A 24,051-nucleotide genomic window follows, 5' to 3' on the forward strand; every position below is an offset into this window, starting at 1 on the left:
TTGGGGAGCCATGGTGTAGTGCACAGGTCCCGCAATCTATTCTTTGCTGCTGATGGGAAAAAACCCTTGCTAGTACAGCTGCGTTTCTGAGTGTCTCCATTGCAAACTGCCGCATCAGTACGGAATGAGGTTGAGCTGTTCACATTGCTTCGAACTGATGCAGATACAATACCAGTCTTTAACATCTTCTCAAGTCCGCAGAGTACAGTCTTCACATCCATGGCATCATTGCAACCTGCTGTCCTTCGAAGGAAACCGAACAGTGCCTCAATCGGATCACTTGAGAATTTTCGAGTCAAAACAAATATGAATTTCTTTTCCTTCAGAAGAAAACAAATGCATGCTACATTCGATGTTGTCGTCAGGACCAGTGCTCGGTATGTTTCACTGGTAAAGAAATTGTCAGGGTGGCTCTCCTGTCTCAGCCTTTCGATATAGTTAAGGAAATTGGTCTCTAGCCACTGCAACCTCATGTCGTCAACATCACTGAAATGCCGGCTGTCAGGGTCATTCCTGTGGACGTGCTGCTCTGTGTTGCTGACATCCATCAGCGCAAACCACTTGTGCATCAGCAACAAAAATTCAACAGTTGGGCCCACTGACCTGAACTCCAAGTCACAGGTGTGACCAGCCTGGTCTTTCAAATACTGGAGTGCAGCAGTAACTGGTGGAGAGAAGATTTGCACTGCATGTCTCACACTCATCTTCTCAATATTTGATGGATATAGGTGTTTCCGTGTTAAATATCGTATTGGCTTCACAGTTGAGCCTCGCTGCATTCTGTACAGTTCTTTCAAAGGAGCTGACGAAATTTGTTTCTTACCACCTATGTCCTTTGCAAGAAATTGTGACCTGACATTTTTAATTATGTGGGATTAGTCAAAAGCAAGATAAAGGAGTCTTGAAGGATCCGCTGGATGTGGAGCAGAAATTTGAGCCGTTCCCTTGCTTAATATGTCCATGGCAGCGACGTTTGTCTTGTGGTTATCAGTGACAAGACGAACTATTTCAAAACCGAGCTCCTCTGTCTTCTGGACAACGTGACAAATGGTCTGCGCGAGCTCGGCTCCTGTGCAGGCTTTAGTAAAAAAGTACCCGACAGGTATCTTAAAGCTTGTCGACAGGCCACAAAGCAAGAAACAAAGCAATGAATTTGCTAACTGGTCGCTGTCACTTGGTATCAGATGCTCCAGATCAATGCTCATATTGACGTCACCAACAAAAGCATCTCTTTGTTTATTATATTCAAGCTTTTGCTTGATGTGCATTTCGTCTACTACCAAACTGCACACTTTTGACTGCGATTTTGTAAGACCCTGAAGCTCTGTTTTGAGCCTGCAGCGAACCAGAGGGCTGAAGCCAATTTCCCCAGTTGCCGATCCAATGTACTTTTGCAAAGTATTTCTACATGGTAAACGCAGAAGTTGTTCAGTCCGCACATACTCATAGGCCTTGGTCGAGAGATTCCTCAGGATCACGCAGTACCTCACGGTAGTTTCAGACCACGTTGGTCTCTTCCTACCGTAATTGATGACTTGGTCCACAATGAATACAGCCTTTGCCTTGTTTTGGTGCGCATCGGCTACAACGTCCACAAAGGCACGCACATTGCAGTCGTCCTTCAGCTTGCAAAGTTCTTCTTTGTAACTTTCAACTGTCTGTTGCAACCTGGCGATCTGTAACCGAAGGGCTTTCTCTTTGGCTCGCTGTTTTCGGCGATCTATGTAACTGCTTGAACTTGCGGTCCTTTCCGTCTGAGTTGAAAATGTTCGCTTTGCAAACGCCACTGTTCTGCAAGTTACCGCTTCGGTACGCACCGCTGTCGCTACAGCGCATACTGTGCCACTCAAAGGAAGAGATGCGTTCGAGCATGCTGGCCTGTTAGTTGGCGCTAAGGCTGGTCGTGCAACTACTGATGTCGCGACGCCAGGGCAGCCAGGTTCTTCATTCTCGTTGAAGGTAGTAGCAGCTACTGCTTTCCGTTTTTTGCTAGCCTTCTCCTGGCCACAGTCGAGCTGCACAGTGCGCTTTCGACTACTTGCATCACTACGTACCTTGGCAGGTGCAGGCTTCATGTACGAGGGGTAGCACGTGAACACGCTGGGCACCTCTCCCTTGTTTAATTGTCGGATTTTAGTATTCTCCCGAAAGTCCGAGGCAACGAAGTGCTTACTGCAAACGACGGAGTAATTAGATGTTGTATTGGGCTCCCAGTTCTTTCGTGAGATCACCTTTAGCCATCGTTGGCGCAACTCGAGGTCGGCAGGAATCTCGTGGAATGATACTCCGTCGTCCTTCTTTCTTGCACTTGATGTGCACATAGGCACACAACAGTACCTCATGCTGAACACTGTCCGTACACAAAACAGAACCAAATCAAACTTCAGAGCATCTTTCTACGCACGTCGACACCAGCGAACAAAACATTGCTTTGTTTATCTCGCGCCACGAGCCCCGCAAGCCCATGCACGGCCGAGACGGACGGGAGACTGTAGTGTCAGCCGCCAGCGCCACGAGCGGCAAGCGCCGGCATATGGGAAAGAGCGACAGGAGAGGGTGTGATTGAGCAGGAGGGGCTCTTTTGACAGGCATAGTTAAATAAAGGAGGCGTTGGTTCTAGGACACTGTAATCATAGCCTTTCCAGTTTCCTTCCTCTATGGAAAATTGGAATAGGGCAATGGTGATGGCGATTCGGCTATACACTGTGGACAGGGTTGATCGAGTTACCTGCGGCAATTCCCGGCGGGCTTGCCGGGCGAAGCAAAACTAAAAATTATATCAAAACTAAATAAAAAAATATATACAGGGATCTATAAATGGTGAAAGTGATGGGTCCGTTGTCGTCCATAATCACAACCGGCTTGTTTTTATTTTGACTTGGCTATTGTCTTGCTTTCAGTTGATTCTAGCCCGCCCAAGCCGACCTCGGAATCTCCGCTGCTTCAGTGGCAGTAGAATTACAGTGGCTGGAATAGGGGGAGTGTGCCGAAGGCGCGGCCGCTCGCGTGTGCTTCCACGATGCAACCGCGAGGCGGCGCTAGCGGTTGTTTACACGTCGCTTCCTACGGGTGTGCTATGCGTTTCGCGCTAGAAACGCGAATTTGCAGTGATTCTGTCGGTTCATAAATTAGTATATCTGGACTGCAATGCGTTCACTTGAATGTTACAATGGCAGTGACGACACATTAGTATATCTCCGCCTTCCTTCAGTTTTCGTACGATAAAACTTGCTCACTGCTGCCGCGGTAGTTGCGCTCTAGTTACTGCCCGAGCACAGTAGCGATGCGATGCACAGTGACACTCTTTATCGCGATTCAACTTTGCCGCTCAGAAGACTGCCAAATGCAACCATTGCGTGCTATGGGCATGAATGGGATCTTTCGCGCACTGTTCGTACATGTTCGTAGAGACGTTGACTTTTCATGTGCATTATAATACATTCTAGCATCCACTCTGGATTATAGCGCATCCCTTTGACAGATTTGCGGCTTCCAACCTCAAAACACTGCACGATTGCAACTCTTTGTTTTTGTGAAAGCTTTTTGATCTTTATTAGCACGGTACTTTCTTCAATATCCTCATTCTCCTGCTTCATTTGAGTGATGGTTCGATCCAAGCTTTTGTACTTTGGCTCTGAGACGTCTCACTGCTTCGGTTCTTGCCCTCAACTTTCCATAATCATAACTGCCACTGCCATTTGGCTTCTTTTCCCGGCACCGTAGATTAATAAGAAGCCTTCTCAAGTACTTGTAGGCGATGCACCGCATCTCATTTTCGCTCACGGCACCTTTGCACTGTATATGATAAAAGCGTTCGCTCCATTTTATAATTTTAAGCAGCTAACATGGGAGAACTTAGTCATTAACCCCGCTCCTGCGCAAACCTGCATGCTATCAGCCTCCTGCAGCACCGACGCTGGATCGCATTTCTTGTCCATTGCCGTGAGTTCCACACCCCGGACCAACACCTGATGCTTGACAGTGGTGCCCTCGCTGCAGAACAAAACAAGCTTCTGAGCATGGAGGAGACCCATGTTCGGCCCTGGCAGGCACACACTATACGAGACTGTTAGCGGCTCTTCACAAAAAACATGCTTTCCCCATTTGTCTGATGGGAGGGTGACGTTTCTGGCTTACGAAGTCCTTGGTAGGTCCGATTCGGCAGATGTGGGTGCCTCTGCTGAAATGTCGCTGGCCTGCGGAACTGTTCGCTGCCTCTTCGAATGCACGACCTGGGGGTCCAGTCGCTCTTTTGTGTTTCTCTTCGTGGTCGCGGGCTTGGAGAGATACTTAGGCACGTTTGGGAACTTCGTTGGAACGGCATTGGGCTGAAGGACCGGTCTGCTTCTTTCCAAATGCACCATCTCACTTTGTATGTTGTGTTCGAAATGACGTTATACAAACTGAGGATCAAAATGCGGCGTTCCATTCAAGGGGCTTGTCGGCTCTTGGGATATTCCTCTGCCACTTCAGAAAAAGCTCCTCGTCCTTGGGCACACTGAAAAGCGACAGCTTCTCTTTGCATGATTTGTACCCGGTTGTGCAACCGGGCACAAAACAGTGGCTTTGACATCGACTCATCATGTGCACATTTTCAACAAGCCAGAAAAAGCGCACAGAGTATGGAAACCACTCAAAATGACCCCAAAAGCGCTGAAAACGTGGGCATATAGGCCTCCCATGCGCTCAGCTTGACGTATGGATGGATGGATAGATGGATGGATGGATGTTATGAGCGTCCCCTTTGGAACGGGGCGGTGGGTTGTGCCACCAAGCTCTTGCTACTATATACTGCTTAATATTCTACCTAAGTTAAACCATGAAAAAAGACAACAAAAAAAAAACACTACGAACTACCACGCCCAAATTTTCTGATCCCCTATTATGAACTGTGCTTTTGTACGTCTCCGTCTTTTGTCGTTTCCCTACTTTTCTTCCACCAATCCTCCAGTCGCCTCTTACTAATGTCTATTGCGGACATGTTTGCTTTATCACTGCTCCCTCTGAACCCAAGGGCTTCAAGGAGGCCAGTGGTGCCTAAATCGACCGCTGGGTAGACGTCTTCACATTCTAATAAAACATGCTCCATAGTTTCCCTAGCTTTACCACAGCAAGCATATACTTCTTCTTCCTTCTTATATCTCGCTTTATAGGTGCGTGTTCTAAGGCATCCTGATCTCGCTTCGAAAAGTAATGAGCTTCCCTTTGAGTTATCATAAATGGTTTCTTTCCTGATTTCGTTTTTTCCTCTTAAGTAGTTACTCATGGCAGGTTTCTTTTCCATTGCCGCCACCCATGAGATTAATTCAGGTTCTCTGACTTTCCGCTTGACCTTTGTTGTTGTGTTGTCCACCCTACAGGCCGCATACTTGCTGGTAAGCTTCCTAGTTCTTTTCCTCCACTGTGAATCAATGTTTTTCCTGTACAGATACCTGAACACTCTCCCAGCCCATTTACTTTCTTTCATATTCCTCAGCCGTTCTTCATACTCAATTTTACTGCGAGCTTCCCTCACTTCAAAACTAGTTAAAGAATTCCCTAAAGAATTCCCTAAAGAATTCATTGCTTATCGGAAGGACAGGCCCCGCCTCGGTGGAGGGGTGTTTTTGTTAATTCACTCTTAAATCATTTATGCTAGATCTTGATACCCACGATGTCGAATCAATTTGGTGCTCAGTCACCCTACCTGATAACTCCTCATACGCTGTTGGATCATTCTACAGACCACCGAACTCAAACTTCAAACTGTTGCAATCTTTGTTTGACATCGTTTCGGAGGCATCCCGGCAGCCTATTTTGCTTGCGGGTGATTTTAACTTACCTGACTTGGAATGGCTTGAAGGTGAATGTGTATGCAAAGTTGACAGCCGTGTTAACTTAGAAATGAAAAATCTTGTAAACACCTTCGGACTATTACAGTATGTCAGTGCTCCAACTCGGAATAGTAACATTCTGGACCTTTTGTTCTGCAGTTCCCCTACCCTTATTAGCTCGGTTTATATAATACCAGGAATAAGTGACCATCACGCCGTCATTGCAAACATTAAAACAGATATTAACCGATCAACGTCACGCACTTCAAGGAGAGTTTTTTTCTTCGAAAAAGGTGATTATCCTAGTATCTCCCAGGAGCTCCTCGATTACTTGCCGGTTTTTGAATGTCTTGCTGAGGATTACGACATCCATGGTTTATGGCGGGTATTTAAAGATAAACTGCTTGAGCTTACGGACAAGTATGTTCCAAGCGTAGACTCCACCAGACTCAAAAAACGTAAGAAACCCTGGGTGAATTCGCGTATTCTCAGAATAATTAAAAAAAGAAAGAGAGCATTTAATAGATACAAAAGAACTAAAAGTATGAATCACATAAAAAAGTTATCTGAAGTAACACAGGAGTATAAGTTTGCTATAAAAAATACGAAGGAAGAGTACTTTAAGACACTCAACGACAGAATGAAAACTAATCCTAAACAATTTTGGAGGTTTTTAAAAGGATGCGGATCAGATTTTGTAGGAATAAATGAAATTGTTTGTAATCAACAAATAATTACAGACGATTTTGAAAAGGCAACGTGTTTGAATACATATTTTCAATCTGTCTTCCTACCTAAATCCAATCATAGCTCTACACCACATGCAAGCAGACTTCCTTTAATGGAACAAGTTGAATTAAGCGTTAGAGGCATCGAGGCACTCCTAAAGGTGATAGATGAAACCAAAGCAAACGGTCCGGATGGTATATCTCCACATATACTAAAGCGGTGTGCTACACCTATCTCGATGTACCTTTATTTAATCTATGAGAAATCGCTATCCACAGGACTCTTACCTAATGACTGGAAAACCGCTCAAGTTGTACCTATTCATAAAGGGGGTTCGAAAAGAGATGTCGCGAATTACAGGCCGATCTCACTAACATCCATCTCGTGCAAAATCATTGAGCATATTATATATTCCGAGATAATGCGTCACATAACAAATAATAATATACTAATCAAAGAACAACACGGGTTTCGGAAAGGTCTATCTTGCACAACACAATTAATTGAATTTTATCACGAATTGGCATTCGATGTTGACGAGGGAGGACAAACAGATTGTATCTTTTTAGACTTTCGCAAGGCATTCGATACAGTGTCACATCCACTTCTTCTTCTTAAACTTAAAATGTTAAACATTCACTCAAGCGTACTCGCTTGGATTGAAAATTATCTGTCTCAGCGCCGACAATGTGTTGTTTTGAATGGAAAAAGCTCGGCATACGCTGATGTGACGTCAGGAGTCCCACAGGGCTCAGTCTTAGGGCCACTTTTGTTTCTACTTTATATAAATGATATTTCTGTTGGTATTTCTTTATGTATTCGGTTGTTTGCCGACGATTGTGTTGTTTATAGGAAGATTAAGAGTGAACAAGATGCTGCCATGTTACAATCTGACTTAGAATGTATTAATACTTGGTGTTCCACATGGAAGATGAATTTGAATTTAAAAAAAGTGTGTTCATGTATGTTTTACAAGAAAGAAGAAGCGGATTGTAAATCTTTACCAGATAAATAATACCCTGATAAAAAACGAACCTATATACAAGTATCTAGGTGTGACGCTCTCATCCGACTGTTCATGGTCTGCTCATGTAGATGACGTCATTGTAAAAGCTGGTAGGGCACTCAATTTTATTCAGAGGAACTTGAAATGTTCACAGCCGAACCTAAAGAAAACTGCTTACCTAACATGTGTTAGACCAATTTTGGAATACGCCTGTGCCGTCTGGGACCCCGTGCAGAAAAACTTGATTGATAAGCTGGAAAGAATTCAAAACCGAGCTGCTAGGTTCGTCCTGGGGCGGTATGGGCGGAGAGAAAGTTGTACTGAAATGAAACTTGAATTGAATTGGGAGCTGCTTTCCTCTCGGCGGAAAAAGTTGAGACTGAAGTTTTTATACCTCATATTTAATAATAAGACTGGAATTAGCAGTAAAAGCTACTTGAAAGAACCACATTATATTTCTAGGCGTAATGACCATTCACTTAAAATTCGCGAATACCGTGCCAGGAGGCACTTGTTTGCGGATTCCTTTTTTGTGAAAACTATTGTGGAGTGGAATCAGCTGTGTGAAGAGCAAATGTGCTGTACGAATGAAGATTTGTTTTTTTCCCTCCTGTAACCCCCCTGCTATAACGCCTTCGGGCAATGCGGGGTAATTCTTGAATAAAGATTAAAGAATAGTCCAGCCCATATCACCCTGCACAGCTTCATTTGTAGTCTTCCCGTGAGCGCCCAATGCGAGGCGACCCATTGACCTTTGGTTGCCGTTGAGTCCTGATTGTACCCCTGATTTATAGCAAACAACCGCATTTCCCAAAGTAAGTCCTGGAACCATTACACCTTTCCACATATACCTCGGAGGACCTCGTACCTATTGTATCCCCATAGCGCTCTGTGCTTCATAATGGCTGCATTTCTCTTCCCCTTTACTGTTATGGTTTGTTCCTGTGTTTCCATATCAGGGTGTCTACCAACCGGGAAAACCGGGAATTCTCAGGGAATTTGAACAGTCTGGAAAAACTCAGGGAAAACTCAGGGAATTTGTGCTTCTATCAGGGAAAATTAGCTGTAACTTTATTGAAAGGGAACGAAAGTCGTGTTAATGCTGGCTCCAGTAACAGAGGAATCGCAACGAATCGTCATTGACGCCGTGTCATCGGCACGATGTATTGCCAGAGTAGTTAACGACCGATTTTCTAGACGCCTGATTTTTCGGACACGCCCGATAATTTGTACGGTTTTGCGGCACCACTACGTACTCCATATAGTCAACGTATATTGCCCTGACTGCAGGTCTGAAATGGCATTAATCAAAGCCGCCACCGCCGCTATTTTGATTATCTCGCCGCCTCGAACCGGCACTCTCGCAGGCAGATCCGCTGGCAGCCGTAACCACCACCGTGGCAACGTTAGGCCCAGCTGTTTCTATGTTCGCTATTAAGCTTCTTGCCGTGCGGTGCCGTGTTTTTCATTGAAAGAATTCGCCGCTATCACCAATGGCACCGACTCCGCCTTTGTAATCCTCGCGATTGGCCTTGAAGCTCGCAGAGCACAGCGCGTTGCGTAATGCCAGTCTCCGAAAGTTAGCTTCGCCTCAGTACACTATTGTTAGGCGGTGAAGCATAACAAGCGTGGGAAGGGGGCAGTTGTCACGGGACACAGTATGTATTCCTTAATTACACATGCGTGCACCCCGTCTCCTGTCACAGTACAAGCCCTGATATGCCTAATAAGCGTACTGGCAGGCCTTCAGAGCTTTTTCAGACGTGCCTGTGGTAATTTTAGCCCTTAAAGGCAGTTAAAGACATGAATTAATTTTTTTCAGACTGCCCGTTTTTTTTTTTCAATTTTTTTTGCGGCCCTTCGGAAGTCCGAAAAATCAAATGTTGACTGTACAACTGACCAAGAGGATGCTTCAGATGATCCATGTGGTGAAAGCATGGTAGAAGGAGGATGAGAACAGAAAGGACCGACGCACTGAGGAATTAACGGGAAAAGAAGGGTGCCGCCGCCTTTTTGAAGGAGCTTGAGCTAAAAAAACTAAGTGTTGGCTGACGCTGAGACACAAGTGTCCCTCATCCAAACTAAAATAAATTGTTTAAGCAGTGAAACCCAACACTGAGATGTTGTGTACGGGCTGAGAGTATGTCAGGACAGTTGAGGTTGACTTCCCAGCTGCTGAGAGAGAACCTTAGTTGTGACAAAGTTCAGGACCTCATACAGATGAGCTTGCTATCAGTTGATAGAAATAGCTGATGTTAGAAAATATTTACTTATGTATGCATCTCCTTTTCATTCGTATTTGAAAATGTTCGACTCAATTTAGAATGGGCTTTACCATTTCTTTCGCTGTGCATTTTACTAAAACCTTCCTTCTGTTTTCTTTTTAAATAAAATAGATATTACTCCTTACTATTCAAACTGGATTAAGTAATTTTTTGTTTCAGCATGCTTACTAGAGAGTGACAGCATCGGGCAACGTTGTGTCAGCCTGTCTTGACATAAAACAAAGTTCTGGCTCATTCAAGGAATTTCGCAAAGGTGCTCAGGGAAAACCTGGAAAACTCAGGGAATTTGGAAATGTCAACTTGGTAGACAGCCTGCATATATCCATTGCCTTCGTTTATCCATATACCAAGGTATTTATATTCTGTTACCCGAGGTATTTCTTGGCCCTGTATCCCCACTGTCTGTTCACTGTTTTCATTGAATACCATAAGACCTGATTTTCTAACACTAAACTTAAAGCCTAAATCGTTGCCGTCTGGCTAATATCTGTGGACAGGAATGTCCAGAGATATTAGCCAGACGTTGCAAATCACTTTGCTTGTTAGCTAGCAACACAATGTCATCCGCATAAAATGAAGCTGGGAGTTGCTGCTCTATTACTGTACCCGCCTGTTTGTATGAGAGATTAAACCCGATATTACTTCCTTCTAGCGCCCTCTCCATCCTCACCATGTACATCATAAACAACAGCGGGGATAAAGGTCACCCCTGCCTCAGTCCCTTGTTGATATGAACTTTCTCCTCGCTCATCCCTTCCCATTCAACGCAAACAGTATTTTCTAGGTAAATCTCTCTCAAAAGCTGTATACAATCGTTACCTAAGCCTTCCCCTTCCAGGATATCCCACAATATGTTGCGGTCCACGTTGTCGTAGGCTCCTGTAATGTCTAAAAAGGCCACATACAACGGTCTGCTTTCTGCTTTTGATATTTCAATACACTGAGTAAGAACAAACAAGTTGTCATCCAAACGCCTACTTATTCTGAAGCCATTCTGAAGCTCTCCCAATATGCCTTTATTCTCTGTCCATGCTTGAAGCTTTAATTTGATTGTCTGCATTGCTAGCCTGTATATTACCGATGTAATGGTCAACGGTCTATACGAGTGAATTCTGTCTTTCTCCTCCTTTCCTTTATAAATCAAATTCATTCTACTTTGTCGCCAACTGTCTGGTATTCGTCTATCTTTTAAAGTTCTTTCCACTGCTTTCACCAGAGCTTCCTTACTTTTTGGTCCTAGTTCATTTATCAGCCTAATGGGAACCTCGTCTAGCCCTGTGGCTGCACGCTTAGGAATTTTCTCTTCCGCTTTCTTCCAGTTTAAATTTGTTAGCACCAGCTGCTTTTCCCCTTGGGTCTCTTTCATGCTCTTTTTTTCAACAAGTATAACCTCGTCATTGCCTTGGAAAGATTCGGCTGTTGCTTTGCGGATGTAATTTATTGCCGCTTCTCCTTCGAGTCTGTTTTCATCTTCGTCTAGGATATGTTGTTGTATTGTTGTTGACTTCCTGCCTAATAATTTTATGTGGTTCCAAAATATTCTAGGTGCGGCCTTCTGTTTCTCACGTATTTCGGACAACCAACGTTCACTTGCACCTTTTAATTTTGCTTGCACCAGTATTTGAACCATAGACTTTTTCTCCCGGTATATTTCCCATTTACTAGTTCATCCTGTGGCAACTGCACCTTCTTTGCCTCCCTGTGCTCTCGAGATGCTTTCTGTCGTTCGGCGATCGCCTCTCGTATGTCCTTGTTCCACCAGCTTTTCGGTTTCTTTTTTCCTTTCCAACGAACATGTTGGTTCTCTTACCGTATTTCTGTATTTATTACACTTATAAGCTCACCATATTCCCACTCCTTACTTGGCCATTTGCCAAGTTCTTCCTCAACTCTAGTGACTGTATTTGCTATTTGTTCAGCGTTCAGAATTGGACTGGCCATTTTGCTCTCCTTGCTCTCGTTCCCAACTACATATCCCATTTTCAATATAATGCGTTTATGGTCACTCCCTATGCTGTTAAACCCTTCCTCATCGATGACCATTTCTCTCAACTTATCATGAATTCCTTCTGTCATCAGACAGTAATCAATGGTCGATTGCCGGTTTCCTACTTCCCACGTGATCTGTCCTTCACACTTAGGCCCTGTATTCATGATCACGAGGTTATTTTGCTCACAAAGGTCCAGCATTGACTTTCCGTTATTGTCAGTATAGCCATCTAAATCCTGTATGTGGGCATTCATGTCACCTAACAGGACAATTTCAGCACCACTCCCGAAACCCTTAATATCAGCGCTTATGCATTCCACTAACTCTTTATTTTTCTCTGTGCAATTTTTTCCGGTCCACAAATATGTAACGCCCAGCCAAGTTTCTTTCCCACTTATTGTACCTGATAACCAAAAATGCTCTTGACATTGTGAATTTACTCTTTTCCATTTGGCTCCCTGATGGATGAGCGTTCCGACTCCCCCTCCCTTTCTTTCCTACTTAGTTCTGTTGCACCCTTCCCAAACATAATTGTCAATAACTGGTGGCTCTTCTGAGTCTCTAAGGTGCGTTTTTGTAACCGCATACACCCCTATTTGTTCTCTGTGTAACTGCTCCTCAATCTCTGCCCACTTTTCCTTTCTTCTGCCGCCCTGCATGTTTATGTAACCTATTGCATGCCGAGCTCTTTTTCTTGTTTGCCTCCTTTTTCTATTATCGACGGCGATGCTCTTCTGATGTTCCCCTAGAAGACCTTCTTCATTACTATCTACTCTGACATCCTGAGCGCCCGCGGGCCCCCTAAAAAAGCAACAGCGCGACCACCAAGTCGCCAGCCCACTTCTCGTGCTAACCTGTAATTGAAGTGGATCCCGTCTCGTTTAAAACCACCGCAACTTCTCACTTCCTTTTTTTCCCTACGGTGATTGCACCGCCTACGGGCTGGGACCGCCCACTATTGTACATTGATGGACAGAACAGCTTACAATCAAGACCGCCTACTGTTGCACATTTATGCACAGAACAGTGTACAACCACCAGCTTTGCCATATCTACACTCTAAACACAGTTGCACCCTTTGGGGTGCATATCTGCCACACAACAATAATCGTCAACTGTCTTGTCCGCATTTCCTTTAACACTGTAAGGCCGGAACTTTGAAGTCACAAACGGCATGCGCGTTATTAGCCTGACAGAGCATTCTTGACAGGAAAGTAACTAGCGCAGCGTTGCACACTGTTGTACATTGATGGACAGAACAACTTACAATCTCTACAGCCCACTGCTGTATATCGTTGGACAGAACAGCTTACAATCTTTGGACAGAACAGCTTACAATCTGTACAGCCCACTGCTGTGTATCGTTGGATAGAACAGCTTACAATTGTTGGACAGAACAGCTTAACATTGTTGGACAGAACAGCTTAACATTGTTGGACAGAACAGCTTGCAATCGTTGGACAGAACAGCTTACAATTTAGGCAGCCCACTGTTGTACATTAATGGACAGAACAGCTTACAATCTCTACAGCCCACTGCTGTATATCGTTGGACAGAACAGCTTACAATCGTCGGACAGAACAGCTTACAATCGTTGGACAGAACAGCTTAAAATGGTTGGACAGAACAGCTTAATATGGTTGGAGAGAACAGCTTAAAATGGTTGGACAGAACAGCATTATGGTTGGAGAGAACAGCTTAAAATGGTTGGACAGAACAGCTTAAAATGGTTGGACAGAACAGCTTAAAATGGTTGGACAGAACAGCTTACAATTGTTGGACAGAACAGCTTACAATCGTTTGACAGAACAGCTTACAATCTTTGGACAGAACAGCTTACAATCTCTACAGCCCAGTGCATCGTTGGACAGAACAGCTTACATTGTTGGACAGAACAGCTTACAATCTTGGGACAGAACAGCTTACAATCTATACAGCCCACTGCTGCACGTTGTTGGACAGAACACCTTAGAATCTATACAGCCCACTGCTACACATTCTTGGACAGAACAGCTTACAATCTTTGGATAGAACAGCTTACAATAGTTCGACAGAACAGCTTACAATTTATACAGCCCACTGCTGCACATCGTTGGACAGAACAGCTTACAATCAGATCGCCCACTGTTGTGCACCGATGGACAGAACAGCCTACAATCAGATCGCCCACTGTTGTGCACTGATGGACAGAACAGCTTATAATCTAGACAGCCCACCGCTGCACACCGATGGACAGAACAGCTTACAATCTAGGCAGCCCACTGTTGTACATTGATGGACAGAACAGCTTACAATCAAGACCACCCACTCTTGCACATTGATGGACAGAACAGCACACAAACACCAGTCTCTTCATATCCAGCAGCTCTCTATGGTGATTGCGGTGCCCACGGGGTGGGACAGCCCCCTGTTACAAATTGACGGGCAGAACAGCGTACAAACACCAGCTTCGTCATGTCTAGCAGCTCACTTCGGTGATTGCAGGGCCTACGGGCTGGGACCACTCGCGGTTGCAAATTAATGGGTAGAACAGCTTACAATCAAGGACCACCTTCGTGAGGCCTGTCAGCTCCCTTCGGCGATAGCAGCGCCCACGGGCTGGGCATGCCCGCTGTACGTCCAAAGAGCAGCTTCGTCATGTCTAGCAGCTCACTTCGGTGATAGCAGCGCCTACGGGCACTCGCTGTTGCAAATTAATGGGTAGAACCGCTTACAATCAAGGACCACTTTCGTGAGGCCTATCAGCTCCCTTCGGCGATAGCAGCGCCCACGGGCTGGGACCGCCCTCTGTACGTCCAAAGAGCAGCTCGCTTCGGTGGTAGCACCCAACGGATGGGACCGCTCGCGGTAGCAAATTGATGTGCAGATGAGCTTACAGTCAAGGATCATATTCGTCATATCTAGCAGGTACCTTTAGTGCTAACAGCCTCCGCGGACTGGGACCGCTCGCTGTCCCACATTGATGGACAAAATTGGTTAGTGAGGGACCACACTCGATAGGTCAGGCCTTCGGTGCTAGCTGCTACCACAGGCGGAGACCTGTGGTAGCAGGTCTGCATTTCTGCATTCTGACGCGTAAACGACGGCGAGCGCCACCTCGCGGATGCATCATGAGGCTGCACTGTGGTTCCCGTAGGAGCCGCTTTGCGGCAATCACATATCCCCTATCCAGCCACTGTAGTAAAGTTACTATATATGCTCCCTACGGGAGCATATAGAGTAACTCTAGGTGGCAGAGGCAATTACCGCTATCCATTAGGCGAGCGGGAAAGCAAAACTCGCTCTCCTATGACCTCCGAGATTTGCGCGCGCTGGCGCGCATATTTTAGAGGTCGTAGCTTCTTTTTTCACGCCTTTCCCCGCAGCTACGTTCGCGTCGTCACTCCCTTATCTTCTACTCTTTCCAGTCTTTCCGTGCGCGCCCGCCGCCATGCCGGCAGCTTGAAGTTTCGGTGTCACCGAGCAATTCCGAAGGTTTGCCCTGCTCATGTGCCTGCACGTGTGGTCGCCGCTCGTACCTCTGGGCGAGGAAAAAAAAAAGACAGACGTTGAGGCCTGGTTCTTTAAAGCGGGCCCACTTAATCTAGCGGGAATGGGACCAAGCGCCGCTGGCCTTCGGTCTTGTCATGGTCTTGTCATGGTCTTGTCGTGGCCGATTTGTTGCTCGCGCACCGGGAGTGTGCTTGCGTATCCTCGTCGTCTTTTGTGGTCGGATCACTGTGGCGCATAGTTGAGCGCTACATACCCTTGGTGGTAAGCTTGAAGTGCTTCTCTGTGAAACATTCCCATTGCAGTGGTCTTTAATCATTTTTTTGCTGACTGATCCACTATGCGCACATTTGTCGCTTCCTTTTGCTTCCACAATGGACGGGACTGCAGTCAGTGGCCAACAGCACCGCATGTAAGGTTAGCATGTCTGTTACAAGTGCGGTTATTGACCAAAATTTACGGACAACTTGTCTTTTACAACCGATTGTCTTCTATCTCCGGTGTCTCTTACAAAAGAGGTTCAATTAATGGGAGAGATAGGGCGGCCAACCATGTGTGCAAATAGTGTCCATTATACCCGATTGTCCATTATATCTGTGCCTCTTATAACGGGGTTTAACTTTAAGTACATAAAAACGTAATAGGTGGCTGCTCACCGCATGAGAATATGCATTCACCACATGTTCCTAATGACAATAGATACGTGTTAACTAAAATGTGACAAGGTGTTTAAGGTTCTTACACTGTAGGTATCCAAAACTACAAAAGGCAAGCGAAAAAACATGAAAGTGCAATGCATACTGACAATGTCTCACCCTTTGCAAGAACCTTTAATTAATGATAATAGAATGGCAACTACTTCACCTGACTGTATCGCATGTTATATTTATTTACCAAGGTGTTATATTCAATGCATGTGCACTACAATATTAAAACTTATCAGCTTTATCAATGTTGATAGCCAATGAGGAAGCTGAACTCTAAGTAACATGGTGGTACATGATGAAAGTGAACAGAGATTAACACAGGTTGTTATAGCTAGGCACAAGTGTGAGAATGCAGAGGAAGCAGTGCTGCATTGCTGCATTAGTATTCTGCATTAGTGTTCAAGAAGGTGCAGGCAGACTGAGGTCGTCATTTAAATTAAGATGTATAAAAATTGCCTTCCATTTAATTTTTACTGTATTTAACTAAAAATACTGAACTTTATTAGGTATGCTTCTTAGGCCAGAACAAGGATAAGCATATTTGGTGGTGCAAGCAACACTGGCTGCTGTGAAGCGGGACCTTCCGTGGATCCAGGGGAACCTAAATACAAAGCCAAACGCGGTGTAGAAAAGCGCATGAAATAATTGGTTCTTATTCACCCTGCCTTTGAATGTGCCAGCCAGTGAAGGAAAAGAGACTTGCCGCAAGCCAACTCCTCACCAAGTGAGCTTTTTGCAGTAAAGTCAAGTGCAATAATGTGTAAATTTTCAGACGTGTTATCACCGCTCTCAACAGCAATATTTCAGAACTTTGGCTGCAGCTCTGCTCCATAATCTCACAAGTTAAGAATGCATGCACAGCTAGGTGAAAAAAAAATGATTATACAGTTTATAGCTAGTACCAACGAACGTAGAATATAAGTAATAAAAGGTCAAACCTCTGTCACTGCTGCTGTTTTCCAATTGTTTAGTGTGGACTTTGGCAGCAGCTTCCCATCTACCCACTGTCAGCATAGGTGGGGCTGAAATGCATAAATTTTTATAGGATCAGCACTATTCTAAAGGAGCAACTGCCCTGTATAGCGGTATGTGTTAAACACCACCAACAGAAAAAATTACCACACACATCCAAGTATGCATGGCAGGCACATACCTAAGGGGGGGGGGGGTGCCCGAGAGGAGAGGTGTATCTCACAGGCGTACCTATGAGATACACCTTATTTCATTTCTATTTTGCGGGTTTACGCATCTTTATAGCGAACGGTAGGCATTATTCACGTTTATACTATTAAAAGTACCCCCCCTTATTTTCATAGAAAAGTTACCCTGGCTTCAGCCCCCCCCCTCCCGAAAACAAATCCTGGGTATGTGCCTGATACATGGTAATAATCCAGAGTTAATAATAATAATATTTGGGGTTTTACGTGCCAAAACCACTTTCTGATTATGAGGCACGCCGTAGTGGAGGACTCCGGAAATTTTGACCACCTGGGGTTCTTTAACGTGCACCTAAATCTAAGCACACGGGTGTTTTCGCATTTCGCCCCCATCGAAATGCGGCCGCCGTGGCCGGGATTCGATTCCGCGACCTCGTGCTCAGCAGCCCAACACCATAGCCACTGAGCAACCACGGCAGGTGTAATCCAGAGTTAATAGCCATATACATTTACTCCATTAGAAGTAATAATAAAACATGAAACCTTTGTTGCTGCTGCAGCCTTGGGAGAGCTGCTGTGCAGGTGTGCCTTCCGCTATAAGAAAAGTACTTGAAGGGCAAGCATTAGTGCGCCACTGCCGCATCTCAGGGCACTTATTGAACGAATTAGTAATAAAATGTTACACACTGAAAAATCTTGTTTTGAGGTATTTCTCTAATGATATGACTCGTTCTCTGCTGTAATCTGTCGTCCTTAAATTCGATGGCCCTCGCCTTCCACGTCTGTGCTTTTTCTTGGACTGCCTTCAGCTCACTTTGTGTGCACAACGAATCAGAGTCGCTGTCGGAGCTCCCCGACTCACTCGTAGTGCGGGCCCACTTGCGCTGCAATCACTAAAGTGGGTTATTAGTTACACTAGCAGTGCACATGTAGCGCAAACAGTTCTAAATTTTTTCAGCCAAGCGCGAGTTCATTCATGTGACTTCCATGTTGGCGATTGCCGGCAACTTTGTTGTCTTGGGGGGGCTGCACTTAGTGCAGATTTGCATGTGCGTCTTCAAGGCTTTTGTTAATGATGCTCTCATACATTGCATCCCTTGCAGTTTCCCGTATTTTTTTCCCTGTTTCTATGAGGTGTAAACGATTCATGTGAACACTGTCAATGTGTGAAATTAGATACACAAAATGTTTTGGTAAAATTAAGACTATCACGTGCATCTTTGTTTTCACATATATTTCTGATAACCACAAACTTTACCGCAGGACTGCACATTTATATAGCAGACACTAACCTTTTTCTCTACATTTTGTTGTGTCGTCTCGACCGTCCCGACCCCATCGTCTGAGCTGGTGTTTAGATCTGGCCAAATCTTTGGCTTTTGAAGCCTTTTAGCGTTCATTTTTTTACTAACTTCAGTTTCGGTTTCTAAAGAATGCATAGTAATGGTAATAATGATTATAAAAAGAACTCACACTGGATCCAAAGCACATACCTGCCAACTAAAATGTGCTGGGAGATTGTGGTGCCCATGAGAGTAATGTAGTTTATATTATTAGAAGCATGTCCATAGCACGATTTTGTTCAAAAGTCATGACCTCGACAGATTGGAAAATTCCTGTAAAATGTTTTTCATGGCATTGTGGCATTACCGGTGCTGCTGTATTGGGTGCCATGGGTAGCATTGCGCTTTGCATTGCACTGAATTAGGTTCCACAAAAATTGGTACCTGCTTCCTTTCAACAATCAAATGTAAAAACTCATTTATAGCATTTGCTACACGTTTGAAATGTTGTAGAGGCAGCTTCCGATTTGTCCCTGACCATTCTGATTGTTTAAATTATACATTGTGCACAGTGTGCATATTCAACAATCACTGTCCAATAGCTAATTAGAAGAACACATTGTACATTTACTACTTTATGGTTGGGATAGGTCACTTTTGTTCAACTTTAGCTGCTTAATTTGTGTAGAGTAGCTAAATTAAGAGTTATGGCAATCATGAGATTGGATTCCTTAAAGCTGGTCATCTAAATGAATAATGTTGGTCAGTTTGAACTTGGGAAGGTTATGTGCAGTATAAAGTATTGCCAGTAAATCGTGAGGTTTGTTCGCTTACAGTGGTAAATGTTTACAGAAAGTGGTCTTGAAATGTTACTATGCTGTTGGACAAAAAGCTGCGTGAAATGTTTTTGTAATGAATTTTTGATATTGTAACTTCCTGTGCGGTTCTTCAGTTTTTCTTCTTTTTTTCTATATCTGTTTTAGAGAGTATTTTGAATTATATTTGCACATTTTCATGTAACTAGTTTATGACTAACCTGCTTTGCTTGAATATGTGGCCTTAATATACTATGTGTGTGCATAGATGAGCACATGTATGTGTGTGTTGGTGACTTTTCTGTAATTATTCTGTAAGCTATTCTGTAAGAGTTCACCTAGTGGACTGTCCGGCTGCTGCTGAATAGATGCAGGTTTATGAGACAGGAGGAGATAAGCGGCCCTAGGACAGTCCACTAGGTGGACTGTCCATTTGGTGGAGAATACCTCCCCTGGTCACTCTTTCAGTGACCTCAAAAGCAACATTAGAATTGGGCTTTCACTCTCTCACCACGTCTGGGCAATTTGCAAGTCCTACCTTATTATAAGGTACACACTCGCCTCGGGTATTAATGAAAGTGCCGGCAAGCTCACGTGCATGCCTTCTGATTGGAACACTGTTGTTGTAAGTTGAAAGGAAGTTCCTTTTAACTATGACGTTTCCCATCTAGCTTCGTGCTGGCACGTCTGTTTTATTCAAATGTTTTTACACTGTTTTGAACCGCTATTATATTGCATGCCCTTAGCGTTGAAGGTCTGTAGTAAAAATGGCTTCTTCTTATCTTAAAGGGACACTGAAACGATTTTGACGATCTGATCATTAATTGAGGCACCTGAATGCTCTGTGTAAAGCAGGTAATTTATTATAAGGGTTTGAAATGTACATCGCTGCCGATCGAAACACATCGCTCGGCTGAATTTTAAGCCGCCCCTACCCATTTGACGTAATTTTCCCTAATGGCATAAGTAGGGCGAGCTGTCCGATTGGCTGGTGTCCCCGACTGGCCGCTACGTTCAAGTGGTGCCCTCGGCGCGATCGATGTGTGCAGCTATCGCAGTCGGGAACGCCCATCGCGCCACCACTATCCTGCAGGGTATTGCTACAGTGTTCTAGAAGCAGGTAGTGCGCTCACATGGTGGCGGCGCTTGATGCACTTCGTGTCGCCGCCGACAGGTGGCGCGGTTCGCAGCGTCACCTGAAACTCGCTGCCAGGTCGGAGTAGAACGGGTACCGCGCATTGCTGCAGTTCCTGAAAGAAATGCAACACTCGCGATGTGCACTGCGCGATACTTGTTCTGGTGCGTCTTATCAGTGTACAGAGAAAAGAATTACCGCCGCTGTGGCTGATCTACGGAGCGTAGGCGATATCTTGTACCGGAAGCGCGGATGAACGCGCCTGGCTATTAACGCATATACAGGGCGCGAAGCAATGAACGATCCTCTTTTATTTCCTGCTATTAAAATGTGCAATGTGCTTTCGCTAATGCAGCAGTCATATTGGACAAAATTTTAGCATTGCCCTTTTTTTTCGTAATCGCTGGCCTGCAGCGGGAAGGCGCGCTACAAAGCAAAATTTTTTCCACGACACAATCGCTTTTTCGAGTCTTAAGCTCATGATTTATATGCATGACATCGTTCGCACTGTTAACACGACACAGCATATAGAAAGGAAATATAAAATCCAGGTACATTTATGCAATGTTTATTTACAAAGAAACGAGGAAGGAATGTGGACCAGAAAAATCAGGCTTAAGAAGGCTGAACGTTTATAAGTGGAGATGTTTACAAATTGATATAAACATGCACCTGCAGACTCGCCTCAGGAAGTTTTTGCGATCTTCCTGTGCATGACTGTTTTCCTTCTCTCGTGTTTTTCCGAGTTAATGCCCTTTGTAAAAAATGGAGCCCGCGTTGTAAAGCTTATTACATTCTTGGTGAATTCGGCTGAATGCTCACTGCAACCAATTTTGTGCGAGAACTTTGCTTTCACCAGACTAAGCACATATGCTATCAGCATGTAGTTGTTTTTTGCTGAAGCATTCAGTAAACATGTCTTCAAGCATTTTTACAAACGAAAAAAAGTGTTCAACGTGGGTAGAGAAGCCCGCCTCTATCCCTGTGCAGTGTCAACGCAGCAAGCCCAGGATTCTCATCTTCGGACGACACGGTTAGCGCATTCATGCAATCCTGGCAGTTGGTTTTCATTACGCACTTTCGTGCGACATATCCAGACACAGTAAGTTATCCGAGAGTCGCTCCTCTCTATGCGCTGGTCATGATCGACCGAAGACAACACTACTTCCCCAGGTGAAAATTTCTAACTGGTATTTAACTGGCGTGCAACTGGTTCCAGCTCAACTGGTTTAAGGAACACATTCCCAGTCAGTAACTGGGACCAGTTGCGACCTGGGACCAGTTGGCATCTGGGACCAGTTGCCAGCTGGTCGTAGTCCCAGAACCAGCCCCCCTCTGTGCCATAATGTCCATCTACTCCAGCTAGCTCAAATGATCTTGAACTTGCGAATAATGGTCATCCTAGCACTTCAAACACTCTAGAAGACTCCACGTAGAATCAATAGCTTTATTATCACAGTTGAGTGACAAGGGTGTCGGTTCTCTGCCTTGACGTAGCATGGTCGTCATTGCTTCAAGGAAACGTTCCTCTTCGTTTTTCTGCTTTGATACAATCTTGAATTTTTTTCTGACAGTATATTAGTTAAGTTTGCAGCTGCTGCTGATGCATCGATGTTGTTTACCCGTGACCAGTGGGACAGGGTTGCTGCAAAATAACAAGTAACAATTGTTACATGCGTGTTTCATAACAGCCATATCAATTTATATGAGATATACACAGCAGACAAACCTTCAACAATGTTGACTTTCTCGGGTGTCAACACAGGCTTTGGAAGCTCGCCAAGGTTCTTTTTCCTTGGAGCTACGCCCCCCTTGATGCTGCGTGCCGCCAAAACCTTTTGTGTCCATATGGCCTGGGCGGTTTCCTTGACCACTAATGTGGGCTTCTTATGACTGAGTATTCTCTTAGCCTGTATTGAGGTCAGGCAAATGCCTCTCTGAAGATGAAACTGTAAAAATCAATAAGAGTGAAGCAACATCTTTCTATGATACTGCTATTGGAAGACACTATGCAAAAAGTGCAACTTAGCACTAGTAACAATGTTACTAGTGCTAAGTTGCACTAGCAATATTACTAGTGCTAATTAGAATTCAGGTATCTTTAAGCTTGTTGCAAGTGCATTGCACCAAGGTGTGTTCATAATATGTCTAGCTACTAAAAATGATAGATGCAAGTATTCCAATACAAGCGGCCTGCACTCTCTACAAGCCAGCATATTACCTGTACTGTATAGCTACATTTATTTTACAGCACATTTCACAAATTTATGTTAGCTTTTCTTAGCTTGTTTCTCAGTTTTGTGCCATGTTCATTGGCAGCATGCCAAGATGCTGCACACCGATAAGTGATAGATGCAGCTTAGAGATGTTCTGCAGGCACCTGCTTTGACGATGTTACTATACCTGTTTCATTAGCGAGCAGGCATAGCCCACAAAAATAACACCTTGTCATTGGGATTAAACAAGTACTGTGACAAAATATGTGCTGTTAAGCTGGATGCAAAGAAGGTTTGGTAGAGTAAGCCTGCTTGTTTTGATCATAGGGTACCAGAACTTCCCAGATTAGATGCAAAATATAAACTTACAGAGCCATCACGCAAATATGCGAAGTCCTCCCCTGAAAAACATTTACAGCATTTGTGAAGGGTGCAGTGCTACAACTTTCCTACAATTGAAACATGCAAACATGGCTACCTGTCACAGATGGTTCGTCACCAGCTCCACTTGCTGTGCATATGGAAAGAGGAAAAGTTCATGTTTACAACAAATGCTGCACATAAGCATGCCAGTAACTCACCAGTTATTGCTGAAGCTGGTTCCTCTATGAAGGCTGTAAGTCAATAATTCATAGTTATTACACGTAAGGAATGGAACACAAATGAAACCTTACCCTCAATGGGCCTTTTTGAGTGCAGACTGTCAGTCGCTGTAATTAGGTATGGAAATGCCAGAATTTAGCTCTCATGCCCATGTCCCTCTACAGCTTTATGCTCAAGGAACTCCTATATCTTCAATTTTATTGCACATATTAGCAGCTCAATAAAACATGATTCTGATTCTGACAAGTGGACATATCTAAAGCCGCCCACATGCATTTCATGGTAATGTCAGTGCTGTACTTATTAAAGATAGTTCTTTTTCTCACGTAGGATAAACAAATAAAACAAAGGTCCTGAAGCGATGTTTGTGCCCCTGATAACGTTTTCCCTGAAGCATGCAGAAACCTGGTACTGCAACCAGTGACATGAATATTTGTGGTAGAACATCACCTAAAACATTTCTTGTACATTTTCTTTTTCTTTGCTTCCAAGTTCCTTTTTTTGTCAGTGTTTATTCTTTGATATATTATGTTTGCATTGAACAAGCAGTGTGTTGATAATCTGTTCCTTATGTATAAACAGTATTTAGGTACAGTCTCTTTTACATTGTATATTTTTGTATGTAATCATGTAACCCCTGCCCATGTGCCTTTAGATAAATGTAGTCACATAAATAAAAATTTCGAGCTGTTCATCTAACACATCACATGCTTTTTTTCCTTTCAAACATGAAATAAAGAGCCTGAAGCATCCAATCTCAATGTGTAGACAGCTTCCATATAAACCTCACAAAACTATCTAATAAAACATTTTTGGCAAATCA

At 44.2% G+C, this 24,051-nt stretch overlaps 1 protein-coding gene across 4 annotated transcripts in view; it reads left to right on the plus strand.

Moving 5' to 3' along the window:
- LOC135898646 (uncharacterized) overlaps window positions 1-24,051 on the plus strand; it is a 116,763-nt gene that overhangs the window by 37,037 nt on the left and 55,675 nt on the right. The window contains exon 8 of one of the 4 annotated variants that reach the window (XR_010563384.2): window positions 15,231-19,546. The exons of the other annotated variants lie outside the window; for them this stretch is intronic. The gene's annotated coding sequence lies outside the window, so the exon portion shown is untranslated. Of the gene's footprint in view, window positions 1-15,230; window positions 19,547-24,051 lie in introns of those variants that run through there. 4 annotated transcript variants of the gene reach the window in all.

This window comes from Dermacentor albipictus, chromosome 10, assembly GCF_038994185.2.
Source record: "Dermacentor albipictus isolate Rhodes 1998 colony chromosome 10, USDA_Dalb.pri_finalv2, whole genome shotgun sequence".
NCBI lineage: Eukaryota > Metazoa > Arthropoda > Arachnida > Ixodida > Ixodidae > Dermacentor > Dermacentor albipictus.